The sequence below is a fragment of the Podarcis cretensis genome (genome assembly GCF_951804945.1).
Source record: "Podarcis cretensis genome assembly, chromosome: 3".
NCBI lineage: Eukaryota > Metazoa > Chordata > Lepidosauria > Squamata > Lacertidae > Podarcis > Podarcis cretensis.
Window position 1 is genome coordinate 31274290 of NC_137172.1, and position 25778 is coordinate 31300067.

Consider the following 25778-nt stretch of genomic DNA (forward strand, 5'->3'; position numbering starts at 1 on the left):
TTTGATGGGAGTTGAGGCGATGTAGTACTCAAGCGCAAACATGCGTGAGGTTAACCATCCTTTGCCATCAAAATTCCTTTTCCTGAATCACTTGGGATGCTAACAGATGGGTTCTCCCAATTTAGAAAAGGATCAGTAGCCTGAAAGCATGCAAACTGAACCAGACTGTAGCAAACATATTGTCCATTGTATCCATGGAGATAAAGTGTTTTGTCAGATGAACACATGCCAGAGATAAAAAGAAGCTAACAGGGCAGTCTGATTTTGGTAAATGTACATCAGCCAGAACAACAGGAGTCTCCCCAACAGACATTTGGGCATTTGCATAATATGAATGAGACTGCAAGGGCCTGACTCTAGCCACATTTTAATCAACACTCCACCTTCTCAATCTAATGGTAGTGCATGTGTAGACTATACAGTGGTACCTCGGGTTACATACACTTCAGGTTACATACACTTCAGGTTACAGACTCCACTAACCCAGAAATAGTGCTTCAGGTTAAGAACTTTGCTTCAGGATGAGAACAGAAATCCTGCTCCAGCGGTGCGGCAGCAGCAGGAGGTCCCATTAGCTAAAGTGGTGCTTCAGGTTAAGAACAGTTTCAGGTTAAGAACGGACCTCCGGAACGAATTAAGTACTTAACCCGAGGTACCACTGTATTCATGATGCTATAACAAAGACCAGCATCACCCACTCATTTCCCACTCAGAAACCTAAAAAGACAGTAACAGAGACATCCTGGTCATTGACATAACCATGCAATCGCCCAGTTGACCACAACATCACAGAAGAGGCTTGGATCTGTAATCAAATTAGGACCCCAGCAAGCAGAAGTAAGGCAAGAGCATCCCAAAGTAGGGTGCCACCACCAAGAAGGTGCTTTCTCTGACCATCTCCCCACCTGGGGATGCCAGGAATTGAACCTGGGAGGTTCTGCATGCATAGTCACTGCCATTCCTCCAAAGTGTGCTAAAAGCCACCAGGCCTAACAAATTATTAGCAAGTATTTTTCCAAGTTTAGCTGTTATTTCTTTCCTTCCTGTCACAGACCCTTCGCTCCAACCACAACCTCAACTTTTTTGTAAACTGCTTTGAGGGTTTTTGCAATCAAGTGATGTATAAATTTTGTGAAATAAATACACCTCTTCCACAATTGTTAACACATTCTCCAACTGCCCCTTGCTCTTGCCGTCCTTCCACTTTCTGTAATGGGGCATGCTGGCCTAAAGAGATCTTGAAATGCTTTCTCCAGAAGGTGCTCCAGGCCTTTGTGAAGCTGGTCACCTAAGGAAAGAAACAATATGCTGATGAATTTAGAAGCAATAACTTTACATCTTGCTGCAGTAAAGGTGGACATTGAAATAACATTCTCTCAAACAGTCAAGTAACTCACTAGCTAAGGACATAATGTGTAATCAGCAACCACTTGCAGAAAAAGCAATATGTATCTCCCAGAACACCCTTATTGTCAAAGTCAAATTCATTTCATTTTAGAAGTTATGCTTGAAAGGCCCAGTTGCCTCATTCTACAAAAAGACGGCAGCATCTGGGAAATGGGAGAATGTAATTTATTACGCAGCATGGCACATACTCAGAAAGGTATGCTCTGTAATTCATGATCAGAGCCAAACAATATAAATGCATAACTGCCATCTAAGAGTCATATAATTTCCATCTGATGGTACACTGTAAGTATACAGTGGTGACCAGTACAGCAAGTTCATAGTGCCCTCTGGAGGCAAAGCTGTTCTTTTCTCTTATGTGTCAGATAGCATCCCATACACCTCCCCCCCAAAAAGGTTTGCCCAGTGGTACAACATCTGTGACTTCTCCCAAAAACCTCACGTTCCACTAGCTCATAGTGAGTCAACCCAACTAAATAAAATAACATACCTGCAAGAACAGAGTCCAAACAAGTGCCAGAAAGCCTATTGCCTTAAGTGGGGTCGAGCGGGGGTGGCAAATACTTGGTCGCATCCACTATCTCATTTGTTTTATACCCAACCCTCCCATCCTAGGCACTCCTTATCCCCATTACCTGATTATGCAATTTTGTTACATCTTAAAGACAACCAGATTTAGGCTGCAATCCTAGACACTTATCTGGGAAGGAGCCCATTGAACGCAGCACATTTTATTTATGAGTAGATCTGCATAGAAGCTCAAAGTTAAAAAAAAAAGGGTCAGTTAATTGTTACATTTGACTGCATATTTGTCAGTAGGAGGTGTTTTCATTAGCTTATTGGTTATGACTGTTTAAATTTTGTTACATCTTGTAACTGTTAATGAGTCATGTAAACTTTTGATGTTGGCTTACTACAGAAAGGTGGCATACAAAGCTGGTGGTGGTGCAGTAAAATATAAGTAAAACTAAGAAGATAAGCAACACAATAGTGCAGGGGGAAGTGTGTGTGCGTGTGTGCGTGTGTGTGTGTGTGGAGATAAATGGCACGTTGATGCATTTCCCAAAGCTGCATTAAAATTCACCTTGCCCTTTATAGAGATTAAATGTTTTATCAAATCCTCACACCCATAAAATGTGTATTAAGCTGTAATGTTTATGGCGAACAGCCAGTTTGCTGCTGCAGTGCTCAATCTTATCTGGTGCTACGAAATGCCTTTCGTCCCTGCAAATACCACAGCTGGCACTGTTCCGTATTTGCGTGAGCAAGATGGCAAGACAGGCAGCTGGGACTCCTGTATGTGAAGCCACAACCAATCATGCCTCCTCTTCAGATTGAAAGTTGCCAGCAGGTCAGGTCTGGGAGCATTGGCAAGCCAGGCAAGCAGAGGTGACTGGAAGCTCCTGCCCATTTAATCACTGTGAAGAAGAGGGCACTTTGGTGGGTGCAGCTGCTCATGCAGGCACAGGGCAAGCCTAGGTCTACTGAGATGTCCTTTTCTGATATTACTGAGGTCAACAGAAATGATCTCTCATCAGCAAATGTTCTCAGAATTCACTGCTTTGTTACCATTTAAAGTTGGGGTTTTGTGCCTTTAATTTTCTTTTGCCGGTGCGCTTGCTTTTCTAAGTCTTCGTATTTGCACTTATGTGTCCTGCACTGTACTGATTCAGTTCCCTTCTTTTCATCAGTTTCCTTCCTTACACCCATTCCACTGAGAGTGCCCTGGCAGCTTGCGTATTTGATCTGTATTTAAAACAGACATAAGAACATAGGCAGTGGCTTCGTATTGAGATAGAACCTTGGTTCCTCTAGTTTGGTCTACCCTGCTCTCCAAGGTTTCAGACAGGGGGCATCCCCGGCCCTATGTGATGATGTTAGGGATTGAACCTAGAACTATCTCCCTGCAAAGCAGATGATTTACTACTAAGCTATGGCCCTCCCTATTTACCTTGCACTGTTTATTTACAGTCCTCATTGTGTACTTAGCAAATGATGTCTCTATGCAGGAACAGGCCTTTGACCATTGTTCTCATCCTTGCCCCTACTAAATTTGATGTGACACCTCCTAGGTGCCAGCACTATGGGGCTGAGGACAGCTAAGCCCCACACCAAAGTATGTGGGGACAGCACTGAGCACACGCACCCCAAGCATGGGGGTCTGGGCCACGGTGGGCCTCCCTGTGGTGGAAGAGGGCCTTGTTGGGCCTCGCAGCCTCCTCCCAATGTGCATGACATCACACATGCGTGCCCCCCTCCCATGTCACACGGAACTTGACACCTCTGGACACCTCTGTTTCTCATCTCCTGGACTGATAAAGCAGAAAATATTAGGAGGTCTGTGGTTTCATGGGAACTTGGAGGGGACATGCCATTAATCCAATCTCAAAAGAATCCCCTCTGTAGTGTCTGTTATTCCACATGATCATGGCTAATCATAAAAGCGAATCCATTATTGTCATTCATGATCAGCTGAAAGAGGGTAGATAACAGTCCAACCAATCCTGCAATCCATACTTTGCTTTGTTCATTACATCACTTTCACTTCTCAACAGTAGAATCAATTTTTACAGAACTTATAGCTGTCTCACATTAGATGTTCTTCAAGGGCTGCTCTTTTGTTCCCCAATATCCTTGCAAAGCTTCCTCTTTAAGCGGGACAAGATAATATGTTGCCGCTCTTATAAGTCAGTGTCATGTTGCTAGAGACTCTCACACGCTCTCTATGCCAGCTTGGCTTTTACAAAAGAAATTGAACTCAATTGCATGTAGTACACATCCCAGGTCTATGATTTTATGGGCAGATGGCTCTTCCTTAGCACTGAGAAGCCAGCATTGCAGCAGCCCACTCACCTAAGAGCCTATTCACACCACACATTTGTATTAGCTTCCTTTAAGGAAGCATGATTCAACATGGAAAGTGTCTGCCTTTTACAAGTGCCTGATTGGAACAGTCACAGAAAGCTCAAGGTTATGTGGGCTGCCCACCTCTGCAGCTTCCATGCAGAAAGTCCTTCTGAACTGAACTCATACAGTTTACTTTGCTGTGGGGACCTACCATTTTATCCTCACAACAAACCTGTGAAGGGAGAGTAGAGCTGTCAAGAGCTGCATTTTCCTTGAGCATAATCTCTTGGAGGCACATTATTGAAGGTGGTGATGGAGGAACCAGAGGCAGAAATCCAGAGCCAAAAGGTGGACAGAACCACCTCCTTCCTCACTCTATTTCTGCTACTCCCTTTCCACTCATTTCCCCCCTTGTTGCCAAGGGCTGTGTATGGTTCACCCCCCATTCCAAGGGCCACAGGTTGCCAATCCCTGGAGTAGAGGGCAAGAGGGCTACTAGCTCAAGGTTATCCAGTGAGCTTCATGGCTGAGCCCAGATGTAAGAGCCTGTCTCCACAATCTATGCCATCTTCACCTTTTGTTTAGCTAGCCAACGGAGCCCCAATAGATCCTTCCTCCATTCCCCCTCAAGTGCAGGAAGGGAAGGGTGTTTGCAAATTTGTGAGAGGACTGATGTCTGGTGAAACACACAAACCAAGTCCTAAGAGCATTCTTGGGAAACAGAGGGGGACAAGAGCCGGCATGGGTGAGAGAATCACGGTCTCCAGATGAACCTGGCAGAGTGGCAAGGTTAAAAATTAGGTTTTGTAAATGATTTGGAAAAATAAGAAAGCTCATCTGTATGGAAGCAATAACAGTAAATGGGGGGGGGGAGTACTGCTGTATATCGTTTTGATGGAGAGTTTTCTTCCATCAGACTGGATGTAAAATGAAATGAATAGCATGCTGCATAATTGAACCCATATAAATCAAAGCCAATGTTTGCCACTAAAGCAAATTATACAGACTTTACCGCCCATGAAGAACAATTAGGAAGCCAGGAAAGACATTTAGATTAGAGAAGGAATGAAAAAAGCAGAAACAAGTTCTCATTCCAGGTGACTGATGAGTTGGCAAGGATAAATGAGCCCCCCCAAAGTACAAGAGACCCCACTTCGGCTGAGTTCTCTTGCTTAGAAAAAAAATATCTAGAAGATGGGTGGGCTTCATTGGTTCCAGCCTAATTCTGGATTACTATGAAGGGCATCTGTCATATGTCCCATTTGTTAATCCTGAGGCTAAAATAGTTAAATAGCTAAAATAGTTCTGAAACTGGGCTGCCCCATCCCATTGCCTCTCAGCCCAACCCCATCCACACTCTTACTGCAAGGCTATGGTGAGATGGCCCCACTACTGTTCTCAACTTCTTAAAGAACAAGCAATTTATAACTCAGGGGTGGGAAATCTTTGGCCCTCCAGATGCAGCTGTACTGCAACTCCCAGAATCCCCAGCTCTTGGCCATGGTAGCTGGGGCTGATGGAGTCCAAGAACATCTGGAGAACTTCAGGTTCTCCACCTTTTATATGAATGAAATAATCATATTGATGGGGGAAGGGAGAGAGAGCTGGAGAAATGACAGACTTGGGGTATAAGGGTATATGGGAGAGGGTTCCAGCTGAGAATCAGGGCAGAAAAGATGTCACTGAGCTACTTGAAATCATCCATATGTAAGACACACTATCACAGCTTCTAATTGCCATTTGTCACAGTGACAGAACGAGAAACTGTATACGGAAATGCAGGTAAGTGCTACTGTATATGGATGTCCACTTCATTCCCATTTCTGAGATCAGCAGAAATTCTAAGACTTCCAGGTGCCATAATCTCCATCCTCACATGACCAAGGCTGCTGAATCCTTGTTGTTTTATAGTCCAAGAATCCCAGAAGTGACAAGGGCTACCACGAAACCACCCATCTTTTCTTCCTCTCTTTTACGTTATGTCTAGAATCTTCGACTGCAGACATGAATCATGTATCCTATATTTGTAAAAGGTTTAGTGGCTAAGCCACACCATGAGGAAAACCTACCGGTCTCTGCACTAAATTCTCAGCAGAAAGCCTTCTCTCTGTTGTAATAGATTTGTGGTCTCCCTTTGTGTGTGGGTATATATTGACTCAGCACTCACACCAGACAGGCAAGGCTGTGAAATGATTCTTCAAGATGAAACAACTGAGAAACCTTCATAATCCTTCTGACTGATTATAGAATGTATGTTAATGCCACTCCTTGCCCACAATAGATTATATAACTTGGAGAGGATCGATCACACTCACTTGAGAGGGGTCAGGATGCCAGCCAGCCAAAGGCAAACTTTATAATTTTACAGAATTGTGCATTGCATGGAGAAAGTGGACATAAAAAGTGGGGGGGGGGGTTCTTCCTCTCTGATAACACTGGAACATGTGGCTGTCCAATGAAGCTGAATGCTGGCCAGATTAACAGGAAAAATATGAGACCAGGATGAACAGAAGTTTCAAGAAAGCTGGAGTAAATATCTGATATATATATAAGAGATAATTGTAAAGTATTAAAGACACTGGCAGGATTGGAATAACTCTCACAATGGGTGGTAAAAACAAGTTAATGAAACAAAATACGTAATGTTAGAAAATATATGATACTTACCGAAGGGGTGGAGGGAAGTCCGAAGCTTGGCGGAGCTAAAGATAATTATGTGGAGCATATATGTTATAAACGTATTATGAATGTATGTATTATGGTTAATGAAAACAATAAAAATTTATTGATTAAAAAAAGCTGAATGTTGAATACAGGAGAGGCAAAAGAAAGAACTTTTCAAAATAGCACTTAGTTTGGAATTCATTCTCGGGGGAGGCAGGGACAGCTCCCAACTTGGATGGCTTGAAAAGAGAATTAGGCAAATTCATGGAGAATAAGGCAATCAATGCCTACTAGCCATGAAACTATGTTCTACCTTCTTCCACCCTCAGAGGGAGCAATATTTCTGACTGCCAATTGCTGGAAAACACAAAAGGGGAGAGTGTTCTTGTGCTCACATCTTGCTTGTGGGTTTTCCACAGGCACCTGGTTGGCCATCAGTGGTGGACCTTAAGGTCTGGAATTTCAGCCATGCCCTGTGCAACACCAAAATTCGGGGGGGGTCCCCACCACCACCTCTTGCGCTCCATACGACAACATGCAACCCCAAGGCTCTGCACCTAGTGCAACTGAAATGGTCCCACGCCCCTAAATCTGTCTCTGTTGGCCACTGTCAGAAAAGGATGCTGGACTATATGGACCATTGGCCTGATCCAATAGGCTCTTCATCTTTTCTTGTGTGCAGCCATTATTATTATTATTATTATTATTATTATTATTATTAAAAGCAACTCCCATCTCTTGCGGGGGTGCAATTAGTGCCAGACCGCCCGTTAAGAGTTTGGGTGTAATCTTCGATACCTCCCACTCCATGGAGACGCAGATTACAGCTATAACAAAGGCGGCATTTTTTCATCTCCGCCAAGCTAAGCAGTTGGCTCCTTACCTCTCTCGCCCTGACCTAGCCACTGTGATCCACGCGACGGTCACCTCCAGACTGGATTATTGTAACTCACTCTACGTGGGGCTGCCCTTGAGACTGACCCAGAAACTCCAGCGGGTGCAGAATGCCACGGCGAGACTCCTTATGGGGTCTCCGCTGCAAGATCATATTCAGCCGGTACTATACCAGCTGCACTGGCTCCCGGTGGAGTACAGGATCAGGTTTAAGGTGCTGGTTTTAACCTTTAAAGCCCTATACGGCCTAGGACCCTCGTACCTATGAGACCGCCTCTCCTGGTATGTCCCACAGAGAAATTTACGGTCTGCAAATAAAAACATCCTGAAGATCCCAGGCCACAGAGAGGTTAGGCTGGCCTCAACTAGAGCCAGGGCTTTCTCGGCCGTGGCTCCAATCTGGTGGAACGCTCTGTCACAAGAGACTAGGGCCCTGCGGGACCTGACATCTTTCTGCAGGGCCTGCAAGACAGAGCTGTTCCACCAGGCCTTTGGTCAGGGCGCAGCCTGACCCCCTCCTCTGGCAATCTGCACGGAATTTTGCTTAATGGTTGCCATCAATCTGATTTTAATTAATTTTATAATGAATGTTTTTAGAATGTTGGATTATTTTAATTGTTGTTAGCCGCCCTGAGCCCAGCTTCGGCCGGGGAGGGCGGGGTATAAATAATTTTTATTTTTATTTTTATTTTTATTTTTATTTTTATTTTTATTTTTATTTTTATTTTTATTTTTATTTTTATTATTTTATATGCTGCCCGTCTGACTGGGTTACCCCAGCCACGCTGGGCAGCTTCCAACAAATAAAAACACAGTAAGACATCAAACATTAAAAACTTTTCTATACAGGGCTGCCTTCAGATGTCTTTTAAAAGTCAGATAGTTGTTTATTTCCTTGACATTTGGGAGTTCCACAGGGCAGGCGCCACTACCAAGAAGGCCCTCTGCCTAGCTAGGAAATAAAACCGCTACTGAACTGAAGTATCATTCTAGGATTCAGCATCTAAGGGCGGTGCCATCCTTTCCTAAATTAAAGCAGCAAGCAATAATTCCTAATAAGAGTGGTCAGTAGTGCAGAGCCAAAGCTAGATTTAAGGGAGCTCTCTGGAAAGAGCCCTTCCATTGGTTTCTTCTTGTGTTGGAGGGCTCCTGGCAGATTTATCTGGACTGTATACACACCAAATATTTAGAGCACATGACTTCCCCCAAAGCATCCTGGGAATTGGAGCCTATTAAGGGTGCTGGGAATTGTAGCTCCATGAATGGCACTGCATTATTTAATCCCCTTTAACTGCACAAACCTAGAGTTTCAGTTTGTGTTTGAATCCCTCTTGCAAAATCGTGACAGCTTTGTGGTGACTCCTGTTCAGAATTAATGCCTGCAAAGGGCTCTGGTCCACCTACATTAAATAAAAGCAATAGCTATCTTTCATATTTCTGTATATATCAATAGCCTCCCTTAATATTTTTAAGATTCTGTGTCTAAATTACACAAGCCCACTAATGAAATTGAAATGAAATTTGGTGCTGAGATATCTAAAAAGCAGATTTTTCAGGTGAACCCAATAACCAAAAAATATAGCATTTTAAGGTCCCAGAGGAGCTATAGCTCCATGATAATGTTTGCAAATTGCAAGACTATGTTGTCAAAAAGAATAGTAAATTGGTTTTTCCATGAATGATAGCTTTTGATGCTGAAATGAAGCACAGCAGGTAGAGAGATCTTTCCCAGATATCAAGCAACATTGCTCAATCATGCATTAAATGAAAGTTTCATAAAGCCATGAGCTGCACCGGTTGGCAGAGATGACCTCAAATAGCTGCAAGAATCTTTGGAGCATTTCCCACTAATTTTTTATATCTTTGTAATGGAAGAACCTGAATTTAGTTAGGGCTTAACAATGAACTGCATATCAGCCTAATCAAATCCTGCAAGATCAGCAGGCAGAGAGCTTTGCAAAAAAGCAACTCAAAGGGAGGAAAGGGATTATTTGCAAATACAGCTATGGGGTTTGATAACCCAGATGTAAAATAAAAATGTGTCAGAAGAAGAAGCGGGGGTTGCATTCTACAGAGATATAGAACACAGGCAGCCCTAACATCAACAAACAAACTGGGCCTAGCTAATGTGATTTAAACAGCTAGAGTGTCATTTAGGTTTTTTTTTAATAAATCTATTGAAAAGCAAGAGCTCAGATGTAGTTTACCATTTGTAGATAAAAGGCCCAGTCTCTAGGTGCCACATGTTAGCATAACCCACAACCATCCATCCTGTTTTTTGTATAAGAACATGGTGGCCATTTTGGGCACCATGATCTCATGCTATCTCACCCCAGAAAAGTGTTTTTTTTTAGTGGTCAAATCCACTTCTAGCCATACCCACTGCTGGGTCTTGTAGTTTTTAATCTTTACTCTGCAAGAAGAAGAAGAAGAGTTTGGATTTGATATCCCGCTTTATCACTACCCGAAGGAGTCTCAAAGCAGGTAACATTCTCCTTTCCCTTCCTCCCCCACAACAAACACTCTGTGAGGTGAGTGGGGCTGAGAGACTTCAAAGAAGTGTGACTAGCCCAAGGTCACCCAGCAGCTGCATGTGGAGGAGCGGGGACGCGAACCCGGTTCACCAGTTTACGAGTCCACTGCTGTAACCACTACACCACACTGGCCTTCTATGCAAGCACCACAGAGGCTGGCACAAAGGAGCAGGCACCTCTCAGCACATGCAGGCAGCTACGAAGGAGCAGGAGAAGAGGGCATCTGCTCGGAGCAAACTGATGCTCCAGCTGACTTTCCCTTGCTCTGCCACACATAACGCATCAGCCTTTTTCCTTGCTAACTTCTCTTCATAAAAAACCAGTGCGAAGAAAGGCAACAGAGACTGGCAAGTATGTTCTAATCAGCAGTGCCAGCCTGCCCATGAGGCAGACTGAAGCAGCCACCTCGGGCATCAGATTATCACGGGGCTGCACCCCCTCTGCCGCTGCCGCCAGGGTCACATGGCAGTGGCACCTTCTAGTGGTTTGGTTTTTTTATTGGTTTGGTTTTTTTTAATTGGTTTATTGTTTTTGGTTTGATTTTATATGCTGTGGTCTTGTCTGTGAACCACCCTGAGACCTCCGGGTACAGGGAGGTGTATCAATGGAATAAATAATAAAATAACAATAATAGTGAGATCTCACAAGATCTTGCCAGAAGACACCGCCACATGACCCCGGAAAGCAAGGCTGTGGCAGGGAAGCAGCAGGGGGGGTGGCATCTTCCCATTTTACCTCAGGTAGCGAAACAGGACTGGACAGGACGGCCCACTTAATCAGCAATGAATGGTCCCAAGTTCTCCAGAGAACTTGGGAAAGAAAGAAAGAAAGAAAGAAAGAAAGAAAGAAAGAAAGAAAGAAATCACAAACTGATGTGGAGAATTGAACTTAAGACTGGGAAAATCAAAAACTGAGGGAAACCAACATTGACAGATTCAGTCATCCCTACGGGATGGGGAGCAATATTTAAGCTCTTTCTCCTGCACCATTCCTCCAGTCTAAGCCCCCCTCCTCTTCACTATTAGGTCTGCTGAGGAGTCCCTTCCTCCCAGTGCTCCTTTCCCAATATTCCATCAGCTGCGCTGGGGCTGTGACTTTGGTTAAAAGAAGAGGGAATCCTAAATCACAGATCTGCGCATGACTCAAGACCATCTGGTCTACAGACTTTGGCTGAGCACTGGAAAGAAATTTCCAGACAGTTGGAGGTAGAATCATAGGGTTGCCATTGGTTATGGTCCCGCTGATCATTTTTACTCTCCTGCTGTGGTCTCCCTCTGGTCAAATGGCAGGTTTCTGTTGCGCTTTGAGCAATAGTTGGGAGAAGCTGAAACTTGCTCCCAGCAGCAAAGCTAAAGTGGCCAGGTGAAAAGAAAAGGCCGGGCTTCTGCATTTTTAATAGTTGCACATTTCAGCAGGTCTGCTTGCTATTAAAGGTGCAGGAGCCCTGACCTGTTTTTCTTTTAACCACGGTGAGCCCAGCCCACACTGCTACAAACGGATGTGTGGCATTGAGTGCGAGTGTCATCTTGGCTGAGGTGTGAAACATGCAGACACACTTCCCTGCACACATAAAACCACTATGCCTGGAGTAGTTCTGGAACTGCTTTTAAATGTTTCACAAATGGTTGTGCAAAGATGTTCACTTAGCGAGATACCTGCACATCTAGGTCTAAAAACAACCTCCAAAAACCCTCTTCCTTCCCTTTAGCGTACTGCTGTTCTGCAGTTTTCTCTTGAATACGCAATGTTAATGCCAGATGCCATCTAGATGGCACTTGAGGGGAGGGGAGACGGAAGGAGTGAAGTGGTTCAGGTTTTGTTGAGCGGATGTTGACTCATGAAGAACTGAAAATGAGGAAAAAAGCCTGAGATATAGCCAGATCTCTCACTAAATCTCAATTCAAAGTGCTATTTGATAGCCCTGCAGAAAACTGTGAGTGGAAACTGTACAGGGGATTCAATTAGCAGGCATTTAGTCCTATTATGCTGCACACCAGTGAACCTATCCACTCTAATTATTTCCCCAGGCTTAAGCATGGTACACTCTAAAGCACATGGGGTCAGGGACACGGTAGGGTTTTTTCCTTTCAGTAAATTTATGCTAGAATGGGCCCATGTGGGGATGATGAAGCCTTACCGCTCTGAACTTTGCAAAATATGGATCTGAATTCGGAGCTGTTCCTTCATGCCCCAATTTCACTCTTGCAAAATGCTTTATCTATGGTTCCCACAACCCTTTTTTGGACACTCAGTCCAATTCCCCTTATTAGTGAGGAAAGGGGGTGGAATAAAGCTCAGAATGCATGGAATTTGCCAGATGTATACATTTCCAGTTCCCCTACAAGAACTTCATGTAGAAAAAGCACACAGAGATTTGACAGCGACAGTGGCCTCTTCCATTGACAAGATAATAGGAACTGTTGTGTATGTTTTTCATAACTTAGCTTTTCCCCCACTTAAATGGTTTTGTAATGCACTTAGACAGTTGACCTTGGTCAGATTGCTCATTTGCATTACAAATGTCTCTCCTATCTATTCCATGTGTACAGGAGGGATGTTCAGATAAACATCTCCCACCCATTGGGGGAGTGCGGAAGCTCATGCCCAGGAGTTACATGCTCACTGCCAGCTCACACAGTGGTCTTGCCACCTGGGTCTTTGTCATATATGAAGGCGAGTTGTATACATGTTTGTTGGGCCAATCAGGACTCCCCTTGCATGGAGGAGTACATGCATCACTATGCACATATGGCTTCATACATGCAATCAACTTGATACATACGATTGTGTATCATCTGACCCATCTACTGCAATTATTAAGTTTGCAGATGACACCACCATAATGGGTTTAATAACAGGTGGAGACCAATCAGCATATAGAGGGGAGGTCCAAAAAATATCTACATGGTGCCTAGGGAACAACTTGCACCTTAATATCAGCAAGACAAAGGAGATGGTTTGGACTTTCAGAGGAAGAGAGGAGAACAAGCCCCGCTGTACATCGGGAGGGCTGTGTGGAGAGAGTCTCTTCCTTTAAATTCCTAGGACTTTATCTCAGTGAAGACCTTACTTGAAAAATCAGTACAACCCAGGTGGTTAAGAAAGCCCAACAGAGACTCCATCTCCTCAAAGTATTGCAAAAGAACGATGTCAATCAACATTTGATGATCTCCTTCTACCGGTCCACAATAGAAAGTGTCCTTTCATACTGCATCACGGTATGGTACGCTGGTTTGACATCAACTGATAGGAAGTGCCTACAGAGGGTGGTGAATACAGCACAAGATATTATGGGCTGTCCCATGAATCCGCTGGATGAAATAGCAGAAGAACGTTGCCTCAGGAGAGTGAGGAAAATTCTCAGGGCACTTTCTTGATCTCCTGCCCTCAGGCAGAAGATATAGAAGCATGATTAGTCGCACCAACAGGGTAAAGAACAGCTTCTATCATGTGCTGTTAGGCTGCTGAATGAAAAGATAACAACAGGGCAACAGACTTCCGGGTTTGGTGGTTGTGCATCAGTAAACGGGAATTAAGACTAAGAGAGCTGAGAGCGGAGTGGGAGGTGCTTGTGTAATCTCACTGTATACAAGTTGTACAAGTGACAATAAAGTATTTCAAATAAGGGCCTTCCCGCTTTTCAAATCATGCTGTCCTGCTCACAGATTAGTAAAGTTCAGTTATTTTCCCCAACGCTTGCAGTTCATGCTTAATCAAAGACGCTAACCAACATTAGCTATGCAGTGCAGGCTGAGATGCACAGTGAGCCCGTACACAAACTCCCAATGGGTACAGCTTCAAGGAGCTTCAGCCCGATGGCTATATCATGCAGAGTTTCTCTGAGAAGGACAAAGCTGCATGCTAATTCTGAATGCATGCAACAAAACCCCACCAGGCGCCACTTCTGTTGAGGGAGGGAGAGGGTGGGAGCTTCAGTGTGGGACAATTGGGAGTAGAAAAGTGGTGGGAGGGAAGGGGTCCTTCCATCTTTTCTCACCCGTATCACTTTTCCACTACAATACCTTTCCCCTAAGCTTTTCTCTTTTTTCTATTAAGCTGCTCTTGCATTGGTAAACACATGACTGGAACACCGTGAAGAGAAAAACAGCTTGCAGTGCAATATTCAGAAGCAAAGTGAGCAATATGGGAGAGGGTTAAGCCCTCAACCACTCACCCTCCATTCCAAATTGCCCTCTTCCAAAGCAGCTTTCTCCCAATGCTGTGGTACATGTGTTTGCAGGTGACATGTAGTTCTGCACTAAGAATTTAGAACTTCAGAGAGTGACACAGCTGACATTCTTTAGGTCTGAACGACTGTTGCAGTGAGAACAGAGCACAGCATGGTCACATTCTGTCCCCCTCGAGATAACTTGGAATGGCATCTCACAAGCTCCCCTGTTTTGCTAAATATACAGCTCAAGAGCTGGGTGACCTTCTCCTGCCATTTCTTATCTGATTTCTCAGCTGCCAAACCAAAGATTTCCATTCGTATTACTCTTCAGATCTGTCTAATTCTACAAAGCACCTGTGGATTCCACATGGAATCTATCTGTGTTTTCCTTAAGTTCTTCCACCTTGAATACAGCTGCCAGGACACTGGCTTGCTTATACGGGATGCTATGACTTACACATAGCAGTAACTACTTCAGCTTCCATCACTCATGTTTTGCAACCACACCTAAACACACACACACACACCTCTCAGGAATAGTCAATTTTGCACCTCCAGATGTTGTGGATTACAAACCCTCCAATTATCCCTGGACAATGGCTAAGCTGGTCTGGTGGGAACTGTAGTCTGAAACATCTGGAGGGCACCAGGTTGGCAAAGACTGTCTTTACCTATGCTATACCTAGCTTTGAGCCAGAGGAAGGGCTGTGGTGGAGCACATCCTTTGCATGCAGGAAGTCCCAGGTTCAGTCCTAGATTGTATTACTTGGTTGTCCGTAGCAGGAACTGCTCATATTCTCACAACTGTTCATATTTCAGTTGCCAACTAACTAGAAGGAAGTGCTCTGAAACCACAGTGGTGGTACATCAGGGCTGATGCTCACATTATTATATTATCCTTTTCTACAACCAAATGCTGCTTATTCCCAAGCAAATATGTTGAGCTTCAAGACAGCAGGAGCAAAGTCCATTTTCTTCCTGAAGTCACGATGGTGCTATGATTTCAGAGAGCTGGAAATGCTAAATTGTGCATGCTCAGAACATTACTGTTTTTTATCATGTTTGGCACGCTGTTTTTGTGTAGAATCACAAACTCAGGAAGGGTGGGGGCACATTAATTGTGCACTTCAACAACTCAAATAATGCACATGGGCATCTAAAGAGGGGCCCCATATGACCATTAGGTTTTGGGTCTAAAATTACCAAGTTACCCCATTACTGGCCTCCTTCCATGCCTTGAATGGTGCAGAAATGAGCAGGGAAAGCTCTTCACAGCATGGAGAGAAACAAGATCGCCCTTCAAACCATTGCTAACGACACAGCTACAGAGACCAGCTGAAGTGTTGGCAACCCTAATTAATATTCCAAACTGAATTGCACATTTTAAACAGGCACGTTGAGAAGCCACGGAAGATAAAGTTACAGAGTTTTCCTCTTGGTCATTAAGAAAGCAGTAAAGCATCTCTGTCCATATGCTTCAAAAGTTCCACTCAGTAAAGCAGAAGGAAGTGACCTCAGCCCATATGTAAGATCAAGCAGTCCAGTGACTTTATCAGAGCAGTTCTGGTGCTCATCTGTAGCACAGAGTGACTATGCCATAGCACTGCCTATGATCCTCTAGGCTGCAAGCTGAATGAATTCTGCTGGGAAGAGGGGAAAACTGGGTGGTATTCAACTACGTTTTACTCAGAGCAGAACCACTGAAAACAATGGCCCCGATTTACTCATGTTCATTCATTTCAATCGATCTACTCTGAGTAAAATTTAGTTGACTGCCACTCTTTATTTCTCACACAACAACTAGTTACGGGTAGGTAGCCATGTTGGTCTGCCATAGTCGAAACAAAATAAAAAAATTCCTTCTAGTAGTGCATGCTTAATTCTTCATATTTCTTTTGTGTGCATGCATACTTCTTCAGATGACATTTCTTCACACTTCTGTGAAGTGTGAAGTGCATGCACACTTCTTCATGCATGCACACCAAAGCTCATACCAATAACAAACTTAGCTGGTCTCTAAGGTGCTACTGGAAGGAATTTTTTAATTTTGTTTCAACACACAATAATTGGCAGTGTGTTTTGAGGGGGAAATATTTACCTTCTTCAACAGAGCAAGAACAACCTCAGCTTGTCTCAGTCCCTTGGTTTCCTTCCCCCTCCTTTTTCTGCACCTTTTCCCAGCTCTACAATATCAAACTTGGGGCGCATCAACCAGAATGGCACTTGATACAGCAGTTGCACCTTGAACCCCTTTCATACATTCAATGAACATATGAAGGGGGGGACAGGATCAGAGAGACAGTCCTCCCCCCCCCAGCCTAAGCGTGTTACTTTCTAAGGTACAAAGAGAGGCCTATGACCGTGCAGTTGCACTTAAATAGCCATATCTTCGACATAAAGTTATGTAGGTTGTGGGAGCGAGCAGAATGTGGCCACAATCCCACTCTCTGACCCCATGTACGTTAATTTAATGTCTGGAAGGGATGGTGATGAATCAGTAGTGCCTATCTTAGCTGCCTGACCACCACATATGAAATGTTGTGGGGGAGAAAAATGGCAATTGCTGGACCCCAAATGGCAGCAAATATCCACTAAAATTCTTGGAGACTTCCTCCCCGGAAAATCTGTGATGAAATGCCTGCACTCCAAATACATTAAAACTGCAGTTGGCGTTCCCCATCCTCTCAAATGCTATATGATTATCCTTAGGTATTAAGCACCCTAATGTCAGGGGATGGCTTTCATTGAAATGCAGTCTATGTTCCTTCCTGTATCCAAACCTTTGGTCCTGCCTCCTTGCCATTTCATTCTACTGTGTTCAGCCTTGTGTGGGAAGGAACATAGGAAATGGTTGCAGCTTTTTTAAAAACAACAACAACCAAAACCTATTTTAGCAACTCTATCAGTGTGACAGTGACATATATGAGATTACATACACAATTAACACATCCTAATTATCAGCCTGATGGATTAAAAGCATTGATAAGTGTTCTCATCCATGACCTTGTCTGATGCAAGATATTGATCTGCCTCACATTTTGTTTGCATGCAGCAACTATTCCTCTCAAGCAAGAGAGAAATGGCTTCTTCCTCCCTCTCCCGAGAGAAGCGTTTTGCTGATTGTAGCTGCTACTAAATCAAAACACACCATTTTTCTTCTCTCTTTTCTTCCTTTCTTTGCTTTCCTCTCTTTTCTTTTGTTAATGTTGTCTCTTTCTTTTTTGATATTTTTGACTTCATTCATTCTGGGTAAAGTTTTACTGTGCAATGGAACCTTGTTTTGCGGCCGGGATCCATTCCGGAGCCCTGGCCACAAGCCAAAAATGACGCAGGCCAAAGCACCGCTGGAATGGACACAAGCAGAGGCAGACGCAGGACGAGGTTTGACTGTGCAGTGGTACCTCGGGTTACATATGCTTCAGGTTACATACGCTTTAGCTTACAGACTCCACTAACCCAGAAATAGTACCTCGGGTTAAGAACTTTGCTTCAGGATGAGAACAGAAATCGTGCTCTGGTGGCACAGCGGCAGTGGGAGGCCCCGTTAGCTAAAGTGGTGCTTCAGGTTAAAAACAGTTTCAGGTTAAGAACGGATCTCCGGAACAAATTAAGTACTTAACCCAAGATACCACTGTCTTGTGAAAACTTTAACAGAAATGTCTGCAAAAACAAAAAAAAGACATACCATTTTCCATTTGGACTCTGTACACATCAATGACTTAAAACACAGTGAAATCATTTTCCTCATGGCATTTCAAGTCGTGCTATGTTACTTCACACACACACCAGAGAGGGATCAGGAATCATATATTTCTTTGTTAGCTTGGCAGCTGGGGTCAAGCAAACGGAAGTTTAGGGTTTTTTAAGAGTTATATGTTAGCCATTTCAACAGAGTTGTAGCAGAATTTTTCATCATACAACAGAACCATTGCAGCCCAATCCAAACCATGTGTACTCAGAAATAAGTCAAACTGATGTCAACAAGACTTACCTTTAAGTATTTTATCATTTATTCATTTAAAGTATTTCCATGTCACCTTTAAGAGTGAAAACTCTCTTGTGCCAGTCTCCTTGAAAGCTGTAATATTCAACTAGCAATTCTTTCCCTGTTGAACATGTTATGTTAAGAGCTTTCTATGTTCACTGCAAAATGGTGGCTGTTAAAGGCTACACACTACCTTGAATCTGGATGGCTGTTAGTGGCAGAGGGGTGGACCCAAGTCTCTGTTTTTTCCATCACTGGAATAGACACATTGAGCCCATGCAAGTGAAGCTATCATGCACCAGAAGCTACCATTCCATGTTACAAGAACCCAAATAGCAACAAATACCATTCACACACAATGGATTTTGGAACAAGTCCAAAACAATCCAACGGGAGGGATTCTGACAGGGCCCTAGAGTCCTCCTGCCTCCTTCCCAAAGCCTAGGTTAGAGCTTTCCCAGCTTTGGGAAGGAGCTGGTTGTTATTCTAAAGCAGCAATGCAGCAGCAAGCAAAGGCTATAGCAGCTCAGACAGCTGCTTGTGGCTGGAAAGCCAAACAGGAAGTATGTGACTGTTGCCATGGAAACAAAGGGGCAGTCCATTCTGTACTGAGCACCGGATGTTAGCTCAGTGTGTGTGTCATATGACCTGTACAGGATGTACATGGGTGGAGTTTGGAGTTTCTCTCTGTTAGTTGAAGAGAGCAGACATGTTTTCTCTTTTACTGTTTGACTGCTGAAGACAGGAATAAAACATGTAGATACATTTCTGTCTGTGTCTGATTCCCCTCCCTGGGAATATGCTGGAGAGCAGGGAGGAGGAGAGCAGTTGGTGTGTTTTTCTCACAGCCTGAGGAAAATCGCCGGAACGGACCTCGTGTGTTTTTCCTACCGGGAGTCGCCGGAGGGAGGTCAAAAGAATTCAGCCGGTGCCTGGAGAGATAGGCACATACCTCTGACCGGCCATGAATTCTGACATTGGTAGCAGAGGATGGTTGCTACGATCCATGGGAGTCTGCATCAAGGAGACTGTATTCATCCCTCTCCATGGAAGCCTGAGATGGAAGCTGATTCTCTGCAGCCAGAAGCTGACCAGAAGAAGCTGAAAGCCAAGCTACGGAGCCCAGGTATGAGATTTTCGGGCTTAAGAGTGTGAATGCAGATGGATTAATTCTCTGCTTCATGGGAGCAACGTTTGGGAAAAACAGCTCCGAGAGAGAAGAGTCTGCATTCCAAACATTCCTGTGGTTTTTCCTGTCCAAGGAAAGGAATGTGGTTGCTTAGCAACGCAGATAAGGGCTGGAAGTCAGGCTATGCCCAAAGAGGCACAAACAGCTCGTGTTTTGACTAGGCCTTTACAAAGGAACTGTTGGAAAGGGACTTTCCAAGCAGCCAGTGTTATTGCTGCCAGGTGCACAGAGTGTAAACAAGCCAGCTATTGGATTTTAGAGGCTTGTGTTTGAGAGTCAATGCAAGGACTCAAAATGGATGCCAAGAAGGGGGAAAGTCTGCCTTCTCCACCCCTTTTGACCAGTGACAATTATGCATCTTGGTCTATTAAGATGAAGGCCTTGCTGCAGAATCAGAGACTGTTTGGGGTGATTGAGAACCCCATCCCTGCAGCACCAACGCGTGCTTGGGAGTCACAGGATGTGAAGGCCAGAACTGCTATAATTCTGTGCGTGTCAGATTCTCAGCTTATTCATATACAAGATTTACCGCACGCGAAAGATGTTTGGGACACGCTGAGAAGGACACATCAGAGAGATGCAGGTTCTTCAGCGTTGCTGTATTTTGAAAAGCTGACTAACCTGAGGCTTGCGCCTGATGGAGATGTTCAAGCGCACCTAACAGAAATGAAATTTCTGCGTCAGCAGATGGTGGAACGCAATTTCCGTCTGGATGAGGAAGTGTTTTGCTTCATGGTGATCAACAGCCTGAATCGGACTTACAAAACGGTTGCCAGTCAGCTGGGGTCTCTCCCAGCGCAAGATCTAACGTCGGACAGGGTCTTTGCCGTGGTTCTGAACGAACATGACAGACTTGCCGCCCTGGAAGTCAAGGACAGGGGGAGACAAGAACGGAGTTCTGACACCCCCACTGTTGTAGCTACTGGAGGAGACGCCGTAGCTTTGAACGTTGTCCGATGTTTCAATTGTAAACAGACTGGGCATCTTCAGCGGTACTGCAAGAAGCCACGTCAGAACAAAGGAGCCAAGGGAAGCTCCACGAAGTCTGAGGCGTCAGGCAGAAGTCGTGCCAAGTCACAGGCGCAGCCTGCAAAGGCTTTAATGTCCCTAAAAGCCACACCACAAGTGGGGAATTCCTTCATTTTAGACACGGGAGCGACGGTTCACATGACCCATCGCAGGGATTTGTTTTCGTCGTTTAAGAAGCAAAGCTTCGTTGTACAACAAGCCAACGGTCAAGAGCTGGAAGCCACCGGAATTGGGACTGTGTATCTTAAAAGTCTGAACTTGACTATAAACAATGTTTATTTGGTTCCAGAGTTGAAGTACAATCTGCTCAGCGTTTCGCAGATTGCCAAGAAGGGACTAAAACTGTCCTATGATGATCAACACTGCGAGATCTACAAAGATGGAGAGTTGTATCTTTCTGCCAAAGAGAAAGATGGACTGTATTTGTTGACTTTTGATCAAAGTGATTACATGGAATGTAATTCTTGTGATTCTAACATGATTTCTTTTGCAGGTGTAGCCAAGAAGAACGCCAAGCAGGTCACCTCAAGGGTCGACATGGCATTTCAGCGGGTGTATGCTGATGTGATTGGTCCTTTAGCACCATCTAGAGGCAATGCAAAGTATTACCTAATATGTGTTGATTCTTTTACAGGTTTTGTCTGGATTTATCTTTTGGAGAGACCGAAAGAAGCCTTAGAAAGGTTTAAAGAGTTTTGTGACAAGGTTAAAAATATGCATGATGCTGACATAAATTGTCTTTGCACAGATGAGAAGCCAATTTTTCTTTTACAGGATTTCCAGAGGTTCCTGAAGAAGAAAGGGATAAGACACAAAATTGCAGCTTCCGAAGAAGCTTGGAAGAGATGTATCTGTGTTAGGGTGAACAAAGAATTGCAAAAGGGAATGGAAGCGCAATTGCTTAGTTCACATCTGCCACATGAGTACTGGGCTGAGTCACTAATGTCATTTTGTTACACGTGGTTGAGAAAGTTTTCAAATGAATTGGGAAGTTCTCCTTTTGAGAAACTGTTCCACAGAAAACCTTCTGTTGCCCATTTCAAGGTTTTTGGGTCTCATGTGAGGACAGAAGCTCCAGGTGGAGTAAAGAATGCCAGAGGCATTTTTGTGGGTTATGAAAAGGGTCTCTACAGAGTAATTTTGTCTGAATCTGGTAAAGTGATTCTCACAAAATTTCTAGAGAGTGCTCCTGAACAGGAGCGAGTGATTGTTCACACTTTTCCCACAGGAGATGATGATGATTCTGATGATGATGATGGTGAGTTTGATCTTATTGAGTTCAGTAGTACTGATGATGACAGCGATAGCTCAGACAGCTCAGTTGTCACAGTCATTGAGAGGAAATCTCACATAATGACTAGACCCTCAGAAGAGGAGGATGAACCACTGATTAAGTTTAGTACTGGTTCTTCAGAGAGTTCAGAGGCTGAACCAGAAAGCAAGGGAGAGCAGCACCTCTTACGTAGGTCTGAGAGAGCAACGAAGGGTGTACCACCCAAGAGGTATTCAAAAGAGTTTGCCAACCAAGCTATTGCATGTGTTGCTGTTGTAAACGACCAAGGTCAAATTGAAGCTGTGTCTGAGTCAGAGACAAAGGCACAACAGAGAGTTGCTAACCAAGGTAATGCAGAAGCACTCATTCCTTGGAAGTCACACAACCAGAGAGGTACATTGGTAAAACCAGTGGCGGGTAGTTCCAAGGGTGGAACTGAAACAACAGGGGAGTGTTATACATATAACAACCGTTTGTTTTCTTCTCTGGATGACGCTTTGCTCGCAGCACGCATTGATGCTTTAGGGGGAGTATGTTATTCTAAAGCAGCAATGCAGCAGCAAGCAAAGGCTATAGCAGCTCAGACAGCTGCTTGTGGCTGGAAAGCCAAACAGGAAGTATGTGACTGTTGCCATGGAAACAAAGGGGCAGTCCATTCTGTACTGAGCACCGGATGTTAGCTCAGTGTGTGTGTCATATGACCTGTACAGGATGTACATGGGTGGAGTTTGGAGTTTCTCTCTGTTAGTTGAAGAGAGCAGACATGTTTTCTCTTTTACTGTTTGACTGCTGAAGACAGGAATAAAACATGTAGATACATTTCTGTCTGTGTCTGATTCCCCTCCCTGGGAATATGCTGGAGAGCAGGGAGGAGGAGAGCAGTTGGTGTGTTTTTCTCACAGCCTGAGGAAAATCGCCGGAACGGACCTCGTGTGTTTTTCCTACCGGGAGTCGCCGGAGGGAGGTCAAAAGAATTCAGCCGGTGCCTGGAGAGATAGGCACATACCTCTGACCGGCCATGAATTCTGACACTGGTATGGCTCTAGGACCCAGCCAGAGCCTCATGCCTCCAACCCAAAGCCCAGTGGCTTGCTTTGGGCAAACAGCGCCAGGGCTGGGGGGCATCAAATTTTGGCCTTGCTCCCCCCCACACATGATAAGGCAGTGTGTGTCCTGCTCATTCTGTGTCAAAGTACTCTTGCGGCCTTGGTATAAAAAGTTGGGCTGCCCTGGGCTAGACTCTACTGTCTAGATGGATAAATAGCCTGACCTGGTTCAGTAAGAGCATCTATGAGAGTTGCAATTAGAAGATATGAAACCTGGACATCTGAGGTAGCTCTTAGTACATAAAAGTCATCAGGAAATTTTATTTCTGTAATCAAGAGAGGGAGCCAGAACATCCCCTCCCTTGTTTTTATTCTAACACACTGTGTTACCTCTGGAGAAGTCTGTTAACCTCGTTGCTCTATTTAGCTGTAATCGCTGTTCATGAAGCAGACTCCAGATGAACAGTAAAGCTTGCTGAGAAAGGAATCTGTCCCATATAAGAGGATCACCATATGTCGCCACTCATAATTAAGCTGAGCTCGAATCCTGGCAAGATAGAGGCACTGTGGGCGAGTTGTTCCCATGTCCGAGAAATTGGTCAATTGCCTGCCCTGGGATGGGTTGCACCCCCCTGTGGGACCACATTCACAGTCTGGAGGTTCTTCTGAATCCAACTTTGTCACTGGAGGTCCAGGTAGCCGCAGAAGTGCATGTTACCAGCTATGGCTGGTACAACTGCTACAGCCATTCCTGGACCAGGAGAGCTTGACCGCAGCAGTTAAGGCACTGGTGGCATAAAGACTAGATTACTAAAATGCACTCTGTGTAGGGCTCTGACAGGAGTAGGACCCTGTCAGCATATCACGCCTCAGCTCAGAGATCAGCCGATTTGCTACTAGATCAAGCTCAAGGTGTTATAGTTAGTATAGCCCTTAACAACTTGGAACCAGTTTATTTGTGGAATTCCTTTACCCCATATGACCAGTGTGTGGAACTAGGACTGTTATGGGTGCCATATAATACTTGCATACCCTCCAACATTTCTCTGATGAGAATAGGGACATCCCATTCCACAATGATAATTTTACTATTTAGACCCCACACATCTTACTGGGTTGCCCCAACCACTATGGGAAGCTTCCAGCTTATATAAAAACATAATAAAACATTAAACATTATTTTTTTAAAAAAACTTCCCTATACCAGATTGCTTTCAGACAGCTCTGGGGTCGGAAAACTCCATACCCTCCAACATTTATCCAATGAAAATATGGATGTCCTAAGGAAAAGCAGGACATTCTGAGATCAAATCAGAAACTGGGACAGCTTCTCTCAATCAGTGACATCCCTGGAAAACAGGGGCAACTGAAGGGTCTGTACTCGTTCCATATTTGTAAGAAAGTGTGACAGTGCCTTCACTTTGGAACATCAAGCACCTAGCTCTGCTGTACTTTTTCCGGTGTCTGCTTCCTTTTTTTTTTTTTTTTTTTGTTTAGGCAAGCCTACCCAGACATGCTGAATGCTGACGTGGGTTTTAATCTGGTCTTTAGTGTACCAATGATTTGAATAATCTTTGAATTGTTTCTAACTACCTGTTTTTAACTGCCTTTGATTGATAATGTTAACGTTTGGTGTTTGCTTTAGTAAAACACGTAGAGTTTTTAGTACAGTCAAGTATATAAAATTTATTGTTGAATGTATAAATAAAATAATTTCTTTTAAAAAAAAGAAAACTGGGAGGAGACTAAGGTGTTTTAGAGCAGGCTGTTCGCTTTCCATAAAGACTTTTGAAACCTGCCTCCAGTTTAATCAGACTGAAGCAGAGCATAATAATGTCCATGGTTAAGTGACATTATTTGGAAGGCAGAACATCTCTGTACTTATTAGTGAGCAGAGCTCCCACTTAGGCTTTTAAAATGAGCTATAGTGCTGCATGTGGTCTCCAAGTACCAGAATCAATTGTACTTTTGTGTTATGAGCCCACATGCAGGATTGTCGTCTTGCTTATTAAGCTGTTATCAAGTGAACAAACATCAACGCATGACTAACAAATGACATGGCAAGACAGAATATCGCTGATTCATTTGCACCTGTTCCTTTTCTATGGGGCAAAGTGACAATTTTGCTGTGACTAAGTTGATATATTCCAACACAAATTTGTTCCAACACAACCTCCTCATGCTCCGTTCTGCAACCAAATTCCTGTGTCAGATCCAGGGCACGGCGTTCCATTTCAGTCTGACTCCTACTCAAACTGACGGGGAAGAAATTGGGCTCAGGTCTCATTTAAAGGTGAACCTACCTAATTTGAACTTTTTTAAACAATACAAGAACCAAATTTGCACTTCTCTGAATTTTCCAGGGCAGCTCTCCCATTATGGAATGTGTACAAAAATTCATATACCGGGGTGAAGTGTCTACTAAAAGGCATTTATTCATGAAAGTAACTTTTACATGTGCATTATTTTGGAGAAAATTGCTGGCAAAAATGCATGCAAACATGTCTATACTTGGAGAAATTCACACTAGAATGATGAAGAATTTTTATGAGGACTTTTAAAAAAAGAAAAAGAAAATAACAGTTTTGTGGAAATGTGGAGAGCTGAACTTAAGATTCAGAAAAATGAGAAACAGAGACACTGAAATGGACAAAACGAAGAGTGGCATTGCAAGGCCTCTTTAAAGCACTTCTCAAAAGTGCTGCTTGCCCACTGCTGCCACCCACCTGTTCTTGTGAG